General features: G+C 41.7%; 1 protein-coding gene across 1 annotated transcript in view; it reads left to right on the top strand.

Moving 5' to 3' along the window:
• Positions 1-8,017: 8,017 nt before the first annotated feature.
• Positions 8,018-22,500, top strand: part of LOC138948783 (focadhesin-like) — a 106,787-nt gene continuing 92,304 nt past the window's right edge. Inside the window, exon 1 of the mRNA XM_070320398.1 lies at positions 8,018-8,114. The gene's annotated coding sequence lies outside the window, so the exon portion shown is untranslated. The remainder of the gene's footprint in view (positions 8,115-22,500) is intronic.

Below are 22,500 nucleotides of genomic sequence, written 5' to 3'. Positions count from 1 at the left end.
CGCAGCGGAGCGTTTGTTGTTGAACACGAAAACACACATCATGCTTCCCCCGAAAGCGGCGTTTGGCTTCCTGAATGGCGGGGTAAAAACGGTCATATACGTAAAAATCCACTCGTGCTAAAACATGAGTGAACGTTGGAGTTTCAGCCCATGAACGACGAAGAAGAAGAAGAATTAATTTTGCAGGTTGACGTAATTAAGTGTCACTAACAAAATGTATTTCTAAAAAAAACACACACACTCTGCACTGGAAGCGACCAGGCTGTTCAACTTGTGGTGTTTGCCCAAGTGGAAGGATGCTTTTCCCACGTGGAGAAGTCTGGGGGGTGCGTGGTGGCCACATGTTCAATCTTTTATCGCGTTGAAGCGGAAAGTTGGATATTTGTTGCACACGTGTGTATCTTGATTATTGGAGTTTATCTTGATTATTGAATGTATTTTCAAGTATGCTTCATAAGAATGATTGTGTATTAGATCAATGCGAACAAAGGTATCTTGATCCATCTTATATAGTGTCAAGTTAGTCGAAGTAAGAAGGTAGGTTAAAAACTACAAACACACTTCTGGAGCCAAACCTTTATATAACATAAATTGTTATACCAACGCAACAATATCAGTCTGCTTCTAGAATTTTAGAACATCCGCTTGTCTAACTAGCTGAAGACTGTTAGCAGACTGAGACAACCGTTCGCGGGTAAAGGGGCACAAATTGAGGTCCGCGCAGAAAAAAATATAGATCTTCTTAGACGCAAGTTCTGCGATATCTATCTATACATATAATAAAAGAGAGTGTCTGTCTGTGTGTCTGTGTGTCTGTGTGTCTGTCTGTGGTCGCCATACCTCTGAGATGGCAAGAGGCAGGAACAAGATAGTGTGCACGTACACTCCCTAGGTGCCGCAGATGTGCACCTGGGTTTTAGTTTCTTGATTCACTGTTTCCTTTCTCAGATTATGGACCTCCCATTTATTGAATACAGCCTATATGGTGCAAGACCAGTTCAGTGCCTACTGTTCACCTGTAGCAAGCACATCATGCCAGTGATATTAGAGACTCGCTGTTGCTCCTATGAGGGGAAGAAATGAAGAATGAAAAATTAACTGGACAGTTCCGGAAATTTCTAGAAGGTAAGGGAGATAACTGTTCACCTGTAGCAAGCACATCATGCCAGTGATATTAGAGACTTGCTATTGCTCGTATGAGGGGAAGAAATGAAGAATGAAAAATTAACTGGACAGTTCCGGAAATTTCTAGAAGGTAAGGGAGATAACTCTTTTTTGTCTGTGGTCGCCATACCTCTGAGATGGCAAGAGGCAGGAACAAGATAGTGTGCACGTACACTCCCTAGGTGCCGCAGATGTGCACCTGGGTTTTAGTTTCTTGATTCATTGTTTCCTTTCTCAGATTATGGACCTCCCATTTATTGAATACAGCCTATATGGTGCAAGACCAGTTCAGTGCCTACTGTTCACCTGTAGCAAGCACATCATGCCAGTGATATTAGAGACTCGCTGTTGCTCCTATGAGGGGAAGAAATGAAGAATGAAAAATTAACTGGACAGTTCCAGAAATTTCTAGAAGGTAAGGGAGATAACTCTTTTTTGTCTGTGGTCGCCATACCTCTGAGATGGCAAGAGGCAGGAACAAGATAGTGTGCACGTACACTCCCTAGGTGCCGCAGATGTGCACCTGGGTTTTAGTTTCTTGATTCATTGTTTCCTTTCTCAGATTATGGACCTCCCATTTATTGAATACAGCCTATATGGTGCAAGACCAGTTCAGTGCCTACTGTTCACCTGTAGCAAGCACATCATGCCAGTGATATTAGAGACTCGCTGTTGCTCCTATGAGGGGAAGAAATGAAGAATGAAAAATTAACTGGACAGTTCCGGAAATTTCTAGAAGGTAAGGGAGATAACTCTTTTTTGTCTGTGGTCGCCATACCTCTGAGATGGCAAGAGGCAGGAACAAGATAGTGTGCACGTACACTCCCTAGGTGCCGCAGATGTGCACCTGGGTTTTAGTTTCTTGATTCATTGTTTCCTTTCTCAGATTATGGACCTCCCATTTATTGAATACAGCCTATATGGTGCAAGACCAGTTCAGTGCCTACTGTTCACCTGTAGCAAGCACATCATGCCAGTGATATTAGAGACTCGCTATTGCTCCTATGAGGGGAAGAAATGAAGAAAGAAAAATTAACTGGACAGTTCCGGAAATTTCTAGAAGGTAAGGGAGATAACTCTTTTTTTGTATCCAAACAAAGGAGGTAAAGCTAATGATAATGGGATAGCGAGCGTCTTAAATTGCTACAGGACTCCGCTTACTCCCGGGCGAAGCCGGGCTTAACTGCTAGTATATATATAGAAAGACGGTTTCGGGTGACGTGCGCAGTGGCGTGGTGGTAAGACGTCGGCCTCCAAATCGGGAGGTCGTGAGTTCGAATCCCAGTCGCTGCCGCCTGGTGGGTTAAGAGTGGAGATTTTTCCGATCTCCCAGGTCAACGTATGTGCAGATCTGCTAGTGACTGAACCCCCTTCGTGTGTACACGCAAGCACAAGACCAAGTGCGCACGGATATCTTGTGCTAAAAACATGAGTGAACGTGGGAGTCTAAGCCCATGAACGTGGGAGTCTAAGCCCATGAACGAAGAAGAACAAGAAGAAGGTTCCGAACATTTTCACACCAAGGCACTCACTCGTCTTTGATTTCTTGAACTTTTCCCCTCAAGTTTTAGCTCTTTGCATGAGATTGGACAGTGCGATGAAGGGATGGGTTCTTAACAAGCAAAGCATGTGATCGATGCTGTCACTAAGCATCATGTAATGCGATACATATCCCACGATCTTGATTTACCGTATCTGATCGTTTAATGCCCATGTGGCTGATCTTCAACCTGCATGAAGGCATCGCCGTTGATGAGCAATTTGCTGTAGAATAACCTTCATGCCTGGTGAATTACCTTCATTGTGCTATTTTTGCGTTGGCTTTTGTTGTCCCAGTGTCGTATTGTGTTTCGCGATAGCTTGGCTAATGGACTTGGGGAGATAAATTAGTTTCCTGAACTCATTTACGGAGTGGATTTGAAGCTTTCATCCTACTTTTTGTGCGAAAAGGTAAAAATGATTGGACCGATATCCAAGGCTTTCATCCTGTCATTTATAAAATCTATTATATCTTGCCGACGCTTTTATCCCTTCATTACATTTAGTCAAGTTTTGACTAAATGTTTTAACATAGAGGGGAAATCGAGACGAGGGTCGTGGTGTGTGTGTGTGTGTCTGTCTGTCTGTCTGTCTGTCTGTCTGTCTGTCTGTCTGTGCGTGTGTGTGTGTAGAGCGATTCAGACCAAACTACTGGACCGATCTTTATGAAATTTTACATGAGAGTTCCTGGGAATGATATCCCCGGACGTTTTGTTTTCTTTTTTTCGATAAATACCTTTGATGACGTCATATCCGGCTTTTTGTAAAAGTTGAGGCGGCACTGTCACACCCTCATTTTTCAATCAAATTGATTGAAATTTTGGACAAGCAATCTTCGACGAAGGCCGGACTTCGGTATTGCATTTCAGCTTGCCTTGGTGGCTTAAAAATTAATTAATGACTTTCGTCATTAACAATCTGAAAATTGTAATAAAATTTTTTTTTTATAAAACGATCCAAATTTACGTTCACCTTATTCTTCATCATTTTCTGATTCCAAAAATATATAAATATGTTATATTTGGATTAAAAACAAGCTCTGAAAAACAAAAATATAAAAATTATGATCAAAATTAAATTTTCCAAATCAACTTAAAAACACTTTCATCTTATTCCTTGTCGGTTCCTGATCCCAAAGACATATAGATATGATATGTTTGGATTAAAAACACGCTCAGAAAGTTAAAACGAAGAGAGGTTCAGAAAAGCGTGCTATCCTTCTCAGCGCAACTACTACCCCGCTCTTCTTGTCAATTTCACTGCCTTTGCCACGAGCGGTGGACTGACGATGCTACGAGTATACGGTCTTGCTGAAAAATTGCATTGCGTTCAGTTTCATTCTGTGAGTTCGACAGCTTGGCTAAATGTTGTATTTTCGCCTAACGCGACTTGTTTTTATAATGTGTTCTATGTTCTTTCTCATGTAAATCGGATGCACGGCAAATTAGAAGGGTCTGGCATTTTGGGTGCAGGTGCTTTTAATCCGTTAAGGTTATCAGCTTGACGGGGATTGATTTCTCTTCTCTGTTTTCGTGCGCCAGTTGCTTGGCTTCTGTGCCAGTTGCTTGGCGTCTGTAACCGAAAGAGATGCCTGCCCGGTGACATTTAGCTCAGGCGATTGCAAAAAATGGATCCTGCATTCATTTTTAGTGCGTTAAATTAGTTTTGATCAAACTTATCTACCGATGGACACACAATCTGGTAATTTGTCATTGTGTGACATTCACGGTTCTATGACACAGTTACCAGCTTCGACAAGTGGCAAAATTTTGTGTGTGTGTTTTGTTTTGAAAGATTTTTCACAAGATTTAACAAGATTAAAAAATTCGGGGTTATATATTTTTTTAATATCGTTTTAGCTCCAGAAAGAATTAAAAAAAAGTGCTTACTGGTTCTGAAATGCTATAAGCAAATAAACAAAAAACAAACAAACAAACAAACAAACAAACAAACAAAGGGGATTTAAATCCAACAAAAATGCGTATGTAAATGCATGCGTGGTTTTTTTTTCAGACTGATCATAATAAAAATGTCTGCATTAATTTTGTTCCAGGTTGGACGCATGGGTGTGTAAAGTGGAACACTGTGTTGTCAAACTCGGAACGCATACAAACACACCCTGACTCTCTTTCTAGCTCTGTCTGTGTCTCACACACACACATATACACCCACACACTCTCATTCACACACAAACAAGCACGCATTGCCACACACACAAGATAAATAAAGACGTCATAACATTTTGATTAAGCCATTTTATGTAAATGTCTTTTTTTCAACATCATATTTTGATTTTTACCAAGGAAATAACAAATCGGATAAAAATGTAAGCCTTAAATGTAAAACAAAAGGATAAATAAGGGCTAGGTCTAAAAAGGACTGAAAAACAAAACCTCCAAAAAAAACCAGGAAAAAATAGGCAAAGAACCGATTTCGCAGACAATGTCCTTTGTCTTCTACTGTCAGCGCAGTCCTCGTGTGATTACTGTGTGCACTTCTGGCACTATAATATAATTATCCTCAGGGGAGTTGGTGCCACACATGAAGCAGTACAACGAAATTTCGCAGCTTCATTTGTACCCCTGTTCTGTTGACAAATAGATATAAAAGGGCTACCTGCCCAATTGACTAAATGTAAAAATCATTACGCATAAAGTCTCAAAGCAAATAACTAAGAACAGATTTAAGACCTGATTTTGCAGACACACAAACATTGCTAAGTACAGATTTCTAAGTCCTTTTGTCCGCTGCTGTCAGCGCAGTCCTCGTGTGCCCACTGTGTGCACCTCTGGCACTGTATCATGTTCTCAGGGGAGTTGGTGCCACACATGAAGCAGTACCAAGTGCTTTCCCCCGGGATAGAACGCATCGTCGAGAATGTTCTCCTTTTTTCCCTCTGATCAGAAGATATTCCCCTCTTGTTTTTCTGAGCAGAAGATTTTGTAGCTTCATTCTTTCCTCTTTTCTGTTGACCTGCACGCCTTTTTGCAAGTGAAATCTCCAGCTTTTGCTTGTAAGGAGAAGATTGTTTTTTTCGTGATGATCTCTTCGACGAGCTTGTGGTTGTGCGTTGCAGGACATCAGCAGCAGGTAAGCTTACATTTGCTGCTGACACCAAGCAATCATAATGACCAGAATCTTCATGTACAGTGTACAAAACAACGATGGGGGTGACGTTGGCAAATTTATTTCAGCTTCAAGAATGCTATTGATTAGTTCTTGTTCTATCTCTGGTGTTAATGTAGAAGGTTTTCCTGTGAACTTTACTTCTTCTTTTGCAAATTTGTTTGTTTCCTTCTAAATGACTTTTAAGAGTTGTGACAGTAACACCATATGCTCTTGATGCGCAACGCAAACCCATTTCTCCGTTTTTCACTGCCGACAAAGCGCAGCCCATTTCTTCTGGTAACCACCGCCGTTCGGGTCTCATAATACTGTCAAACAAATCAATCAATCATTCAATAAAACTTATAGAAAGGAAAAACACAACAAAACCGAAAAGAGAATTGAATACGTGAATAAAACAGCAGTGTTCTGTTTATGTTTTGACGAGGGTAAGATGGAACAGAATGCGGCAAAGCTGGAACACTGTTCCATGTTTGCCTCTCTTATGTGTTCCATCATTGCCGCATGGCACCTGCATGGATTTCGCGTTTTTCTGTTGGATACACGTGACGTTTCAAATCTTTTTTTCCGTTCAAGTTATTGCAAATCTATGAAGGTTTATCACAACAATCAACATTTTACGTGAACGTATATAGATAAAGAGTAATAATACGAATTGTAGACGATAGAAATAAAAAGAAGAAGGAAGAAAAGTTTAAACAGCGTACCATTTTTTTCCCCCGCAGTAGTCATTTGTTTTGCTGGAATAATATGAAGGAATGTCACTAGACATTTCTGCAAAACAATTGTTCATGAATTGTTCCCCGTTGATCGCATATTGAGGTGTTCCAAGTTGGCCGACTGTTCCGGGATGGGCGACTTTCCCTTACATAGAACGAACATGTTTCTGTACATGTTTCTAACGAAATAAAATATACACGCGCACCCCCCCCCCCCCTCAACTCCCCCCTCCCCCCCCAACACAAACACATACACATACTGATTGACTCCCAAGAACACAGACATCTATATATATATATATAAGGTATTTATCGAAAAAAAGAAAAAAACGTCCGGGGATATCAACACGTTAAAAAAAAGCATGCATTTACACATGCACACACACGCGCGCGCGAGCCGCGCAAACAGACACGCGTGGATGAATGATGGTCATTACAACCACAGTTGATAAACCTAAGCCATTGCACTTTTCTTCCTTTTGTTGTTGCAGAGAAGAGTCCAAATTAAAACATCTGCACAATGCCAAGACATAATCCACTTTCAATGGGTCACAGATATGTCATAGAACTCTAATATGTACCGTGTTTACACTACCAATACTTCTTAAAGCCATATGTACTCGATGACTATACACGCTAATTGCTTTACCAACAGCTGGAGACAGACTAAATTAAGTTCCTGCAAAATATTGTGGTCTAGGACCCCTTAAATGTTGAGATATTTGAATTTTCATTTTGATCTGGATCGTCCTATTTATAGATTTGGCAACACATGTAACGTTGATGCAAGGGAGAGAACACCGCGGCTTTGTTGACATCCTCACTTTTTCAGAGGCTAGAACAAGCTGTAATGTATGTATTATGGTCCGCGCATGGTGACGTATCGTCATTATATGGTCTTATGGTGCGTTTGACATCGATTGTGGGCAAACTACACTTTGTAAACACGGGAGTGCGTTAGTATGCCTTTAACGAGAGACATTGTTGTCTTGATAAACCAGGGGTCCATCAAGAATTAATCGAGTATCGATCTTATTCTCTCTTTTGTTCTCGGCCTACTCTTTAAAACCCACTCGCATGAAGGGAGTATCGCAGTCAAAGGTAGAACTACAAGGTTCCTTAATACTCAGATTCTTTTTCAAAAGTTAAATCTTGTCGTTGGTACATCCTGATGAATAAAATAATCAGAACATACACCCCGGACAAGATTCATAACTTTAGTTTTTCAAGAGATGAAGATTGTTAACAAGGTTAAAAGTACCGACTATAAAAGAATCTCAGTTTTAATGATCCTTCTGCTTGTGACTGTGATACGGACAGACAGAGTACACACTAGCGGACGGACAGACAGACGGCCTTTCAAGAAAACAGCAGTATCGAGTGGGCTGTGATTACGCTTCCTGTGAGCAGAGAAACATTTCCACACAGACAGTGTATCTTTCTTTTTCTTCTATTTTTCTCCAGAGCCCCGACTCATCCTTTCATCACCGTGCTGACTCACAGGCCGACATCCTGGTCCTTGCTGACGTCACAAGTGGAACAGCTGGCTTTGCATCACGACATCAGGTAACGTCATCCGAAGAGAGTCTGTCTTACAGTACACCAACTGTAAAAAGGTCGGATTCGACCTTTTGAATAGTCCATTGCTATTCTGTCGTTTTCATGTCTTGTCTTACATGGTAATTCTGTGACCGTCAAAATGATACGAGCGGTTCCTTTTCATCATATTCACGTTTTTTTGCTCGAATAACCGATTCCATCAATCAGTCGGTTGGGTGTGTGTGTGTGTGTGTGTATGTGTGAGTGGATGTGTGTGAGTGTGTCTGTGTCTGTGTGTCTGTGTGTGTCTGTCTGTGTGTGTCTGTGTGTGTGTTGTTTGTTTTACTTCAGAGTAAGCTTTGGCTTCTGACATACACAAATTGAACATGCAGATGCTGTCAGTGCTGAGGACAGACACCAGTTAGATGAATAAGAACAGGAAATTAAAAATAGTGAGCAATCTTATGTTCAGATTAGTGGGCTTGTCTCTGTTTCCTATGCTTTCAAAGCCGTTCGCATGCGTGCGTGTTGTCGTGCGCGTGTGCGTGTATTCTGATCGTACTAAGGGAAAGTCGCCAATCCCGGAACAGTCGGCTAACTTGGAACACTTCAATATGCGGTCAACGGGAAACAATTCATGAAAATCTTTGTAGCAGAAATGTCTAGTGACCTCTCCCGATGTTATTGCAAAAAGAAAAATGGCAACTGCGGCAAAACCAAAGAAGAGGTACGTTTTTTTAACTTTTCTCCCTTCTTCTTCTTATTTCTATTGTCTAGAATTCGTTTTATTACTCTTTATCTATATACGTTCACATAAAATGTTGATTGCTATTACAAACCTACATCAATGTGTTACACTATGAACGGGGAAAAAAGATTGGAAACGTCACATGTATCCTACAGCTAAAGTCGAAATCCATGCAGGTGCCATGCGGCTATGCTGGAACACATATAGAGGCAAACATGGAACAGTGTTCCAGCTTTGACGCATTCTGTTCCATCTTACCCTCATCAAACGATAAAGTGAACACTGGTGTTTTTAGTCCGTGGCAGGCTAATTGCCCCCTGGATAATTGTTCCCCGACAACTGCCCCCCCCCCCCTCCGGATAATTGCCCTACTAGGACAATTGCCCCCCGGACACCTGTCCCCCCACCGAGGGAGGACAACTGCCCCCCGGACACCTGCCCCCCAATTTTTTTCTCACCACTCTTCGTGCAAGTTTTTGCAAAAGCCGTTCACTTCAATAAGAGTGTGTGTGTGTGTGTGTGTGTGTGTGTGTGTGTGTGTGTGTGTGTGTGTGTGTGTGTGTGTGTGTGTGTGTGTGTGTGTGTGTGTGTGTGTGTGTGTGTGTGTGTGTGTGTATGTGTGTTTGCTGGTGTAAATGTGGGCGTAAGTGTGGGCGTGCAAGTGTCTGTGTCGGTTTGTCTGTGTGTATGTCTGTCAGTTTGTCTTTGTCTGGGTGTTTACAGTATTTATGTGTATGTGTCTATATGTGTGTGAGTGTGTGTGTATATGTGTGTGTGTGTGTGTGTGTGTGTGTGTGTGTGTGTGTGTGTGTGTGTGTGTGTGTGTGTGTGTGTGTCACGAAGAAAACAATCTGAAATTATCACTTCTTCTCCTTTCAAACAAAAGCTGGAGATGTCACTCGCAAAAAGGAATGCAAAAGAACAGAAGAGAGGAAAGAAGGTAGCTACGAAATGTTCGACTCAGAGAAACAAGACGGGAACATCTGCTCAGAGGAAGAAAAGGGGAAAATTATCGACGATGCGTGCTATCCCGGAGGAATACACTTGGTACTGTTTTATGTGTGGCACAAACTCCCATGAGGACATGGTGCAGTGCCAGCAGTGCTCTTTATGGGTACACGAGGATTGCGCTGTCAGCAGAGGACAAAGGGACTTTGTCTGCGACATCTGTACATAGTTATTTGTTTGTGTTATTTGCTTTGCGGCTTTATGCGTATTGATTTTAGCATTTAGTTAATTGGGCAGGTAGCCCTTTTAATATCTGTTTGTGATCAGAAGAGGGGTAAAAATTATGCTGCGAAATATCTTGGTACTGCTTCTTGTGTGGCACCAACACCCCTTTGAACATTATACAGTGCCAGCAGTATACACACGGCATTGATCACACGAGGACTGCACTGAAAGTAGAAAACAAAAGGACATTGAGTGAAAAATCGTTTCTTAGCTTCTTTTTTCATGTTTTACAAAAACAGTTTTTTTTATCCGATTTGTTTAGACCTAGCCCTTATTTATATTTTTTTCACATTTGAGGCATTAATTGTTATCAAATTTACTATTTCTTTGGTAAAAATCCAATGTTATGTGGAAAAACAGACATTTAAATAAGATGGCTAAATCAAAATGTTATGACGTATGAATTTATCTTGTGTGTGTGGCAATGTGTAATTGTGTGCGTGTGATTGAGAGTGTGTGGGTGTATATATGTGTGTGTGAGACACAGACAGAGCTAGAAAGAGAGTCAGTGTGTTTTTGCATGTGTTCCGAGTTTGACAACACAGTGTTCCACTTTACACACCCATGCGTCCAACCTGGAACAAATGCAGAAATTTTTATAATGGTCAGTTTGATGAGTTGTGTGACTTTTATTTTATCTTATGTTGTTCGTTTGTTTACTGATAGAGTCTAGTATGTGACAATATAAAAAACGCTTTGCAATAATAATTTTTTTGTCTGGTACGGCTGTTTCTCCTTAACTGTTCCAGGTTTAGCGACATTCCCATACTTGTTGTTGCCTAAGAAATTCAGTTCACAATCACTCTCGCATTTTTAAATTTAGTTTTTAACGTCGCAATTAAGGTGAAACGTCGTATCCTGTTCCGCATCTTTTTCTCGACTTTTTCTGGCGAATGTAACTCGATATTTGGTTTCTCTGGTGTGTGTAACTCGATTGCTTTCTGTCTGCTGATTTAAAGCTCTGAACGTTTAGGGGGATTTTACTTTTTCCCTTATTATTTATTTTAAATGTCAAAATTTCCCAGTTGTTGCCGTTGCTGGAGGTTTAGTTTTTTGTTGTTGCCTATTGTTTTTATCACATTCGTTGGTGATACAAAGTAGCAAGGGATGTAATCTGCATGGTTGCACATTTTTCGCTCCCTTCACAAATGGATCGCAAGGGAAATAATCTAATGATACAGTGCAGTTTTGCTTGACTTCAAAAGATGGTGATAGCATTTAATTCTAGTCTGTCCCCGCCCCCCTCTCCTGCACGCTCGCACACACATGTACTCTGGCACGCACGCACACGCACGCACGCACGCACGCACACGCACACACACACACACACACACACTGAAACACACACACACACACTGAAACACACACACACACTGAAACACACATACACACACTGAAACACACACACACAGACAAACGCATGCACGCACGCACACACACACTGAAACACACACACAGTCACACAAACACACACACTGAAATAAGTGACACACACACACACACACACACACACACACACATACACACACACTGAAACACACACACACACACACTGAAACACGCGCACACACACACACACACACACACACTGAAACACGCGTACACACACACACACACTGAAACACGCACACACACACACACACTGAAACACGCACACACACACACTGAAACACGCACACACACGCTGAAACACGCGCACACCTACATAAACACACACACACACACACACACACACTGCACTCCTTTGCCCCACTGGCAAGTGACTGCACGTACGACAGGCCGTCTGGGATCTACCATTGGCAAATCCAATGTACCCTGTCTTGTAAGATGGATTTGTCTTTCAACTCGAAAGAGCGCGGGATCTTTATCCCGTTATTGCTACATGTACGTCATCATCATGCTGACTTGAAAAGAGCGGATAATAACATTGCAATCGCCTGGACCTGTCCGTGTTTTTTCTCGTTTGATTCTTTGCTCGGAAAATGTGATCTGGGTAACCCCGTCCTACTTCCAACACCCCTTCCTTGTACTTAAATGTTTGGGTTTTTTTCACCAAGCCGGGAGAGTATCTATATATATATACGACTTGTGTCTGTGTGTTTGTGTGTTTGTGTGTTTGTGTATTTGTGTATTCGCCATGCACGGCCAAAGTTCTCGATGGATCTGCTTCAAATTTGGTGGGCATATGCAGGTAGACCCGGGACACGACACAACCTGGTCGATATTTCAACACGTGCTCTCAGCGCGCAGCGCGGAACCGATTTTGGTTCCACCTCAGCTATTTTGGTTCCACCTCAGCTACCCGGGCCCCCATACCGACACACCATAGCCGCTACACCACATCACAACGCCAAAGTTCTCGGTGGATCTTTTTCAAATTTGGACACCGTATTCAGCTACACCCCGGACACAATATCATCGATGAGATATTTCAACACGTGCTCTCAGCGCGCAGCGCTGAACTCATTTTCGTTTTTGTGTTCATTTCACCATTATAAGTAACTCTTCCTTATCTTCTCCAGTGTTTGGCGTTTATCTCCCTTCCTTCGTGTGGCTTTCCCGTTCAGTTGTAAGTTACTACACTGCGCTGTCCACTGCGCTGAGCGTCTTCGGATATTCCCGGCGTTCTGTTACTGTTATTATTTTTAGAAGGTCAACGCAGTGTACAGAACGTAAATTGGACCCGTAAATTATCCTCACTGTAAAAGTGCAAAGGTCGAATCAATTTATAGCCACGCGAAAAATACACTGTCATCTATCTCTCTATAGATACGGCTTCTCTGTGTTTTTGTGTGTGTGTGTGTGTGAGTGTGTGTGTCTCTATGTAAGCAACACCTGTGCATTGTTCAGTTCTGTTTGTGATGTGGTCTGGCGGCTTTTGTGTAATTTTATGTACTGGCCTTCCTTTGAGAAGCCATAACTTGCTCAGTCCTGTTTGAGTGGAGTTCGCCTCCAAAGGTGATTAACACGGTTACATTCGTCGACAAGGATGGGACTCGATATGGTCAGGATTGGCATTATGGCCACTGAATCATTTTCGTGCTGTTCCCATTCCACGAATCTGGGAGGGACCTAAGCTTGGCGGGTCCATTGTTCGGACCCGGCGAAGCCGGCGTACGGCTCTAAGTACTTCTTCCCGGCGAAGCCGGCTACCCGGCGAAGCGGGTATTCATTCTAGTTTGTTAATATTTTTAGAAAGAAATAAAGCCAAAATTCTAGTCACGAAATATGCAGTCGGGATTTTTTCATTTTCAGAGATCAAAGCGAGCTTAATCCAGATATTTTGGGCGTTATGTTATTTGCTTCTTCTACGATGCAGTTAGAAGGATCAAGGAGAGTTTTTAAACCTGGATAAGTAAAATACATAAAAAGAAAGATTGGGGACAGTATTGCAGACGCCCTAGATTTTTGTATATAAACTTGGCCCAAAAAATTATTGCAACAATTTTCGCTCGTTAAGAAAAGCATTAAAACGCAATTCATTTTAGTTGAACTTTATATGCTCGAAAAGGTAATTATGTCAGCTGTACATATCATTTGTCCGATTGGTGGTACTTTGTATAGGCATCCCGTGACAGCCTGTCAAACAAGGTCACCCCTAAAATCGACCTGACAAAAACCATTGCCCCGTATTTTAAAATCTGCAAAAAATTTAAATATGCACAAACCAAACACTTCTAACATCCAGTGGCAAGGCCATTCAATTTCCAGTTCAGAACATTTTGTTTTATGCACCTGACTTCTTTAGTCTTTATGTAGCCTTTTGTCAAAGGCGGTAGGTGTCAACCGTTTCAGAGGCCAAACAAGGCACGTTTTGCGGCCATTTTTGAGGGGGTCCTCCACCCAAAGAGCCATATCTGCTCAAGTTCTCAATGATTTGCTTTGGAAATTTCAGAAGTTATTACCAATAGGCTGACCTAAATCTGTCTTGCTTTTTGTGAATGTGTATAATAAGCGTGTCGTATTACGTACATTTTCCGAAAGAACTAAACAAATATTCATATTAATTCAGGGGTTTAGGTTAAACAAAATCGTGACTTTGCATGCTAAGCAAAAAATGGTTTGAGCAATAGGTACAAAAGTTTGAGGCAGATCCAAGTGCTGGTTTACATTTGCTGGAGATGGGAACGCGCAAGAAAATGTATCGATCACCGTCCTTGGTAATGCGTACAGTAGCGGTGGAGATAAACTGTCTCGATTCCCCCTCTATGTTAAAACATTTAGTCAAAACTTGACTAAATGTAAAAAAAAGAAGAAAAAAAAGGAAAAAAAAGAACACGACAAGTAGGCCTCATTTGGATTGTATCCATGGTAGCAAACTAATTGCCCCCCGGACAACTTCCCCCCGGACAACTTCCCCCCGGACAACGTCCCCCCGGACAATTGCCCCCCTAGGACAATTACCCCCCGAACAAGAGCCATATCCATAGCCCCCCCATTATAGACATGTTTCTACCACAGAATCAAACTTTCGTGTCTGACGTTTACAGGTACCGTCTTTCTCTGCAAGCCCAGCATGTTTACCACAACAAATATGTCCAGACTAATGCATGGGATCATTATTCCTTTTCTTGGAAATACAGAAAAAATATACAATCCTGTTGCTGTCTGTGCAGACGTGGATTTTTTTCTGAAATAATTTCACATAAGACACAGAGACGGCATCCATGTCCCAACCCCGTGGCACGAGAAAGACCTTCGTCATTGTGCAGGTGGCTGATTACACCTAAACAGGCACACACCTACGTAGATCGACCAAAGATCTTCAGCGAAGCAGTGGAAGATCTTTGGATCGACCATGTTGCTTCTAGTTTTCCACTGGGAGGAAGCGTTACGACTTTCCCAACGAAAGGACAATGAGGTAATAAAGTAATAAAACTCCATTGCCTCCGACGCATCCCGTGCCCCCCCCCCCCCCCCAACCCCCTTTCCCCTTTCCCCTTCTTTCTTCAACACTCCGGAATGTCGCGGGATGTAATATCGGTCATGCGGTCGACACTTCATTACATAACCCTCCTGACCGCCTTAACTTTACACCCATTGGTCCTTCTTGTTCAGTTTTTCACACTCCCATTATAAAAACCGGGGAACATACAGAAGAAGAAAAAAGATATTTCATTTTCCTGAAAGGATTTTTCACAGTTTTCCTTCGCGCGCTCTTCGATGACTTGGCTTTTCTCTTCTTTTTTTTTATTAAAGGTGCACCGTTTTCCTTTTTGCTTTATGTGGGGGTGTAATGATATCCATGGTACCTGTGAATCACCAGGAACCCAGTACCTCTGAGCTATAGCGGATACTGTTATATTATGCTTACTGAGAGTATTATCCCTTTCCTTATCATGGCTGTACTTCCTGCAAGATGGATACTTCAATACAATGTTGAATGAAACTGAACTACTTCTCCTGAGTCTGCAGTGAGCGTGAGTGAGTGACACACAGAAAACAACATGAACAGTAAACAATAACATCACAGGGGGATAGACGGGAGGGGCGGGGGGTGTCAGGGTTTGGGGCGAGCAGTAGTTTTGTTCCAGGATTATGCGTACAAGCTATGTTACAAGGCATGCAAAAAAATGCAACAGAAAGCGGTTTTTGACTCACATGCGAAGCAAAAGTGAGTCTATGTACTCACCCGAGTCGTCCGTCCGTCCGTCCGTCCGTCCGTCCGTCCGGACGTCCGGACGTCCGTCCGGAAAACTTTAACGTTGGATATTTCTTGGACACTATTCAGTCTATCTGTACCAAATTTGGCAAGATGGTGTATGATGACAAGGCCCCAAAAAACATACATAGCATCTTGACCTTGCTTCAAGGTCAAGGTCGCAGGGGCCATTAATGTTGTCTAAAAAACAGCTATTTTTCCCATTTTTCCCATTTTCTCTGAAGTTTTTGAGATTGAATACCTCACCTATATATGATATATAGGGCAAAGTAAGCCCCATCTTTTGATACCAGTTTGGTTTACCTTGCTTCAAGGTCAAGGTCACAGGAGCTCTTCAAAGTTGGATTGTATACATATTTTGAAGTGACCTTGACCCTGAACTATGGAAGATAACTGTTTCAAACCTAAAAATTATGTGGGGCACATGTTATGCTTTCATCATGAGACACATTTGGTCACATATGATCAAGGTCAAGGTCACTTTGACCCTTATGAAATGTGACCAAAATAAGGTAGTGAACCACTAAAAGTGACCATATCTCATGGTAGAAAGAGCCAATAAGCACCATTGTACTTCCTATGTCTTGAATTAACAGCTTTGTGTTGCATGACCTTGGATGACCTTGATCTTGGGTCAAGGTCACATGTATTTTGGTAGGAAAAATGTGTAAAGCAGTTCTTAGTGTATGATGTCATTGCTAGGTTTAGTTATTTGTAAAGGTCAAGGTCAAGCATGTGAGTCGTACGGGCTTTGCCCTTCTTGTTAGTTATGTGTTGTTTTTGTTTTTGTTTTGTAATTTTGCTTGCGTCTAAGAAGGACAGAGATTTTAACGGACGTGACCTATAAATTGAAGTGCCATGCTTCTGTCAGCATGTTACACGACACTTGAGATTGACGAAGTTCTCAAATGTCGTATAGTTGTGTTCTTTTATTCTACGTGGCCCGTCTTCACAGCAGCAGACAAAACCTCGTCAAATTGAGTTCGAGGATTTATTTAGCATTCCATACAACTGCACATCGTAGCAGAACTCAAAATAGAAGCCTTTTTTAACATACAAATCGCGCTGGCCTATATAGTAAATACTCAATCTCGAGAATATTCCAGACCGAACATGATACAACTAAAATTAGATGAACTGTCCATGGACTAGAATAGTGACATTCTCTGTGACGTACATCAAAAGTGCCGACGCACTTAATCCGAGCGAACGCCACGAACCCACGACTCAAAACAACGTGGTAAACAACTTGTTTTGACAGGACTAGAAAGTTCACCTGCATTCTCGTCCAAACATAAATATTGTGTTTACAAAATATAATATCGGTACTTTCCCACAAAGTACAACTAAGTCAACTCCATGCAACACACAAAACTGAACCAAAGTTCAGCGACGGCAGCGTTTCCTAACACAGCATTATTTGACAATGTTAATCCAGGATACTGGCCCAAGGCACCGGGAAAAGAAATTCAGGTGACGGCTTTTAAGCTCATGTTTTCTTGCTCCACTTCAAAGAACACAAGCACGTATTAACCTCACATTCTAAAAGAGCGCTATGTGGAAATAGAGACAAGAAATAATGTGGAACTGAAACAAAGAGCGCTATGTGGAAATAGAGACAAGAAATAATGTGGAACTGAAACAAAGAGCGCTATGTGGAAATAGAGACAAGAAATAATGTGGAACTGAGACAAAGAGCGCTAAGGGAAAGTCGCCAATCCCGGAACAGTCGGCCAACTTGGAACACCTCAATATGCGATCAACGGGGAACAATTCATGAACAATTGTTTTGCAGAAATGTCCAGTGACATTCCTTGATATTATTCCAGCAAAAAAAAATGACTACCGCGGCAAAACAAAAAAAATGGTACGTTTTTTAAACTTTTCTTCCTTCTTCTTCTTATTTCTACCGTCTACAATTCGTATTATTACTCTTTATCTACATACGTTCACGTAAAATGTTGATTGCTGTGATAAACCTTCATAGATTTGCAATAACTTGAACGGGAAAAAAAATTGAAACGTCACGTGTATATCCAACAGAAAAACGCGAAATCCATGCAGGTGCCATGCGGCAATGATGGAACACATAAGAGAGGCAAACATGGAACAGTGTTCCAGCTTTGCCGCATTCTGTTCCATCTTACGCTCATCAAACAATAAACAGAACACTGCTGTTTTATTCACGTATTCAATTCTCTTTTCAGTTGTGTTGTGTTTTTCCTTTCTATAAGTTTTATTGAATGATTGATTGATTTGTTTGACAGTATTATGAGACCCGAACGGCGGTGGTTACCAGAAGAAATGGGCTGCGCTTTTTCGGCAGTGAAAAACGGAGATATGGGTTTGCGTTGCGCATCAAGAGCATATGGTGTTACTGTCACAACGCTTAAAAGTCATTTAGAAGGAAACAAATTTGCAAAAGAAGAAGTAATAATAATAATAATAACGATTACTTATATAGCGCGTAAACCTCGTGGTGACGAGCCCAGAGCGCTTTACACTTACACAATCATAATACAAACAAGGAAAGAGAACTAAATCCGAATAAATTCAAACATGGTCACACACACCCACACACGCACGCACACACACACGCACACACACACACACACGCGCGCGCACACACACACACACACAATCTTTGTTTCGTCATTGTCAATGTTCAGGTAACCCGCAATGTCATTCCATGTACGCATACGTTATTCTAGTACAACACACACAGGCACATACACATCCTCATGAACGCCACACTTTAGTAGATAATACACGTGGCAGCGCCGATGACTCACCGATCATGGGATCTCCTTCAGAGGTCTAACTTAAACATGTGTGTTTTGAGGGCTGTTCTAAAGGCAGATGGTGACTGGGAATCCCTAATGCTCCGGGGGATTTTCTCCCAGACAAGAGGTCCCTGGTACTTGAAGGATCTCTCAAATCCATAGTTAGTTAATTTTCTGTAAAGTAAAGTTCCCAGGAAGACCTCCTACGTTAACACCAGAGATAGAACAAGAACTAATCAATAGCATTCTTGAAGCTGAAATAAATTTGCCAACGTCACTCCCATCGTTGTTTTGTACACTGTACATGAAGATTCTGGTCATTATGATTGCTTGGTGTCAGCAGCAAATGTAAGCTTACCTGCTGCTGATGTCCTGCAACGCACAATCACAAGCTCGTCGAAGAGATCATCACGAAAAAAACAATCTTCTCCTTACAAGCAAAAGCTGGAGATTTCACTTGCAAAAAGGCGTGCAGGTCAACAGAAAAGAGGAAAGAATGAAGCTACAAAATCTTCTGCTCAGAGAAACAAGAGGGGAATATATTCTGATCAGAGGGAAAAAAGGAGAACATTCTCGACGATGCGTTCTATCCCGGGGGAAAGCACTTGGTACTACTTCATGTGTGGCACCAACTCCCCTGAGAACATGATACAGTGCCAGAGGTGCACACAGTGGGCACACGAGGACTGCGCTGACAGCAGCGGACAAAAGGACATCGAAATCTGTACTTAGCAATTTTTGTGTGTCGGCAAAATCAGTTCTTCAATCTGTTCTTAGTTATTTGCTTTGAGACTTCATGCGTAATGATTTTTACATTTAGTCAATTGGGCAGGTAGCCCTTTTATATCTATTTGTTATATGAAGTCTTATATCGCGCGCGTATCTCCAGACTCGGACTCAAGGCGCAAGGATCTATTTATGCCGTGTGAGACGGAATTTTTTACACAATACATCACGCATTCACATCGACCAGCAGATCGCAGCCATTTCGGCGCATATCCTACTTTTCACGGCCTATTATTCCAAGTCACACGGGTATTTTGGTGGACATTTTTATCTATGCCTATACAATTTTGCCAGGAAAGACCCTTTTGTCAATCGTGGGATATTTAACGTGCACACCCCAATGTAGTGTACACGAAGGGACCTCGGTTTTTCGTCTCATCCGAAAGACTAGCACTTGAACCCACCACCTAGGTCAGGAAAGGGGGGAGAAAATTGCTAACGCCCTGACCCAGGGTCGAACTCGCAACCTCTCGCTTCCGAGCGCAAGTGCGTTACCACTCGGCCACCCAAGAGCTCAACAGAAGAGGGGTACAAATGAAGCTGCGAAATTTCGTGGTACTGCTTCATGTGTGGCACCAACTCCCCTGAGGATATGTTATAGTGCCAGAAGTGCACACAGTAATCTCACGATGACTGCGCTGACAGTAGAAGACAAAGGACATTGTCTGCAAAATCGGTTCTTTGCCTATTTTTTCCTTTTTTTTTAAGGTTTTGATTTTCAGTCCTTTTTAGACCTAGCCCTTATTTATCTTTTTGTTTTACATTTAAGGCTTAAATTGTTATCCGATTTGTTATTTCCTTGGTAAAAATCAAAATATGATGTTGAAAAAAAGACATTTACATAAATTGGCTTAATCAAAATGTTATGACGTATTTATTTATCTTGTGTGTGTGGCAAAGTGTGCTTGTTTGTGTGTGAATGAGAGTGTGTGGGTGTATATGTGTGTGTGTGAGACACAGACAGAGCTAGAAAGGGAGTCAGGGTGTGTTTGTATGTGTTCCGAGTTTGACAACACAGTGTTCCACTTTACACACCCATGCGTCCAACCTGGAACAAATGCAGATATTTTTATTATGATCAGTCTGATGAGGTTCGTGAATTTTATTCTATTTTTTTGTGGTTCGTTTACTTACTGATAGAGTCTAGTATGTGACAATATAAAGAACGCTTTGCAATATCCATTTTTTGGTCTGGTACGGCTGTTTCTCCAGGTTTAGCGACTTTCCCCTATGTGGAAATAAAGACAAGAAATAATGAAACAAAGAAGAGAGAGTATGGGGGTTGGGTGGGGTGGAGGGGGGGGGGGGTAGGAGGAGGCGGGGGTGGAATGCGCTTGTGTTTGATTGTTGTATTTGTGGCGTTGAGAATGTGGAAGGTTGGCTGGTTTTCTCCTGGACGGTTTAAATCGCTGCGGCTTCTTCGCCTCAAACGTAGAAAAAAAAAGTGCCTCGCACGCTTTTTAATAGACGCACAAGTATTTGCCGAACATAAGTACATAAGCGATAGATAAATATATACGTGCATAGAAAAACATGTTGGTAGTTGATAACTAATTCAAAGGATAAAAGATGAAACATTGAGGACAACATAATGTAATATATTCCTATTCTGATAGACACGTGGGCGAATTGCTACGGAAATGTAACAATAGGGAATATATTTACAACACAAACACTACATGTGTTTCCGGTTTAGCCACGGTGATCACTAAGTTCAACTGGAGCAGACAAACAATCGAAGACATGCGATTCTACCTACCACTGCTTGCCAACTCTAAAGATGATTATAAATTACCCTAACATGCTTATGTTCGGACGAAACATGACATCATGATATCATTTCTGTCTACAGCAACATTTTGCGAAGTTGAAGGTATCGAGCGCAAAGCCACGTCACCGCATTGTTGGCAAGTCTGTGAGCTAGGCGCGTGCGTGTTTACTTCACTTAGAAAAAAAACCCACCTTTTGGTCAGTCAAAATGAAGAAAACAAATTTGTACAAACAAGCGTTGTATGCTTGTTCTCGTCAGAATATCGGGCCCTATTGCCACGCTGAAAATACGATAGCTGTTAATATTAGCAAATGGAAAAATAAACCAGAGAGAGAGAAATACAGACAGATTGAAGAATAAATAGATAACTTATGTGATCTCTCTCTCTCTCTCTCTCTCTCTCTCTCTCTCTCTCTCTCTCTCTCTCTCTCGTCTTTCTCTCTCTCTCTCTCTCTCTCTCTCTCTCACACACACACACACACATACGTGCACGCACACACACACGTGTACACACACACACACACACACACGCACACACGCATGCAAACACCCACGCACACACATACACACACTCACATACATAAACAAAAACACACACAAACACACGTACACACACACACACACACACACACACACAGAATCATCGCATACTCTCTCTCTCTCTGTCTCCTCTCTCTCTCTCTCTCTCTCTCTCTCTCTCTCTCTCTCTCTCTCTCTCTCTCTCTCTCTCTCTCTCTCTCTCTCTCTCTGTTTTACTCCCACTCTGTCGCTCTGTAATAAATGCACCTTTATTCACGCTGTCGGGTAGGCAATTTCCTTAGCACGATTCGTTGAAGATGAAGCAAATGTTATCATCGATGCTATCACGGCTTGAATGTATTTCTCCAAGCACGCAGTGAACTTTAAATTCTAGTCAAAAAACAGACCGTAATGCAGGCTTTTTTGGGTCCTCGAATACTGATTCACATGCATTCTACAATAAAAATCTCCCGTGACCCACAAAAATGAGCTCCCGGTGAAAGCAATTTTTATTCGCCCATTTCCTCTTGCCAGTATTTTGGGTCACTGAGGCTGAAAGACCTCATTTGATTCTGTTTTCCCGTGCTGTTTGTGACAGCGAATTGTTAATTGATTTTCTTTGTTATCTCCGAATTGTTGATGACTTTTTATTTCTCTTTTTACATTTAGTCAAGTATAAATGTTTTAACATAGACGGGGAATCGAGACGAGGGTCGTGGTGTATGTGTGTGTGTATGTATGTATGTGCGTGTGTGAGTGTAGAACGATTCAGAGAAAATTACTGAACCGATCTTCATGAAACTTCACATGAGAGTTTCGGGTATGATATCCCCGGACTTTTTTTACTTTTTTTATTTATCTATAAATGTCTTTGATGACGTCATAACCGACTTTTTGTGAAAGTTAAGGCC

Source organism: Littorina saxatilis, linkage group LG1 (genome assembly GCF_037325665.1).
Source record: "Littorina saxatilis isolate snail1 linkage group LG1, US_GU_Lsax_2.0, whole genome shotgun sequence".
Lineage (NCBI taxonomy): Eukaryota > Metazoa > Mollusca > Gastropoda > Littorinimorpha > Littorinidae > Littorina > Littorina saxatilis.
The sequence above is the reverse complement of the archived record's forward strand: the minus strand, read 5'-3'. Positions and strand labels throughout refer to the sequence as shown.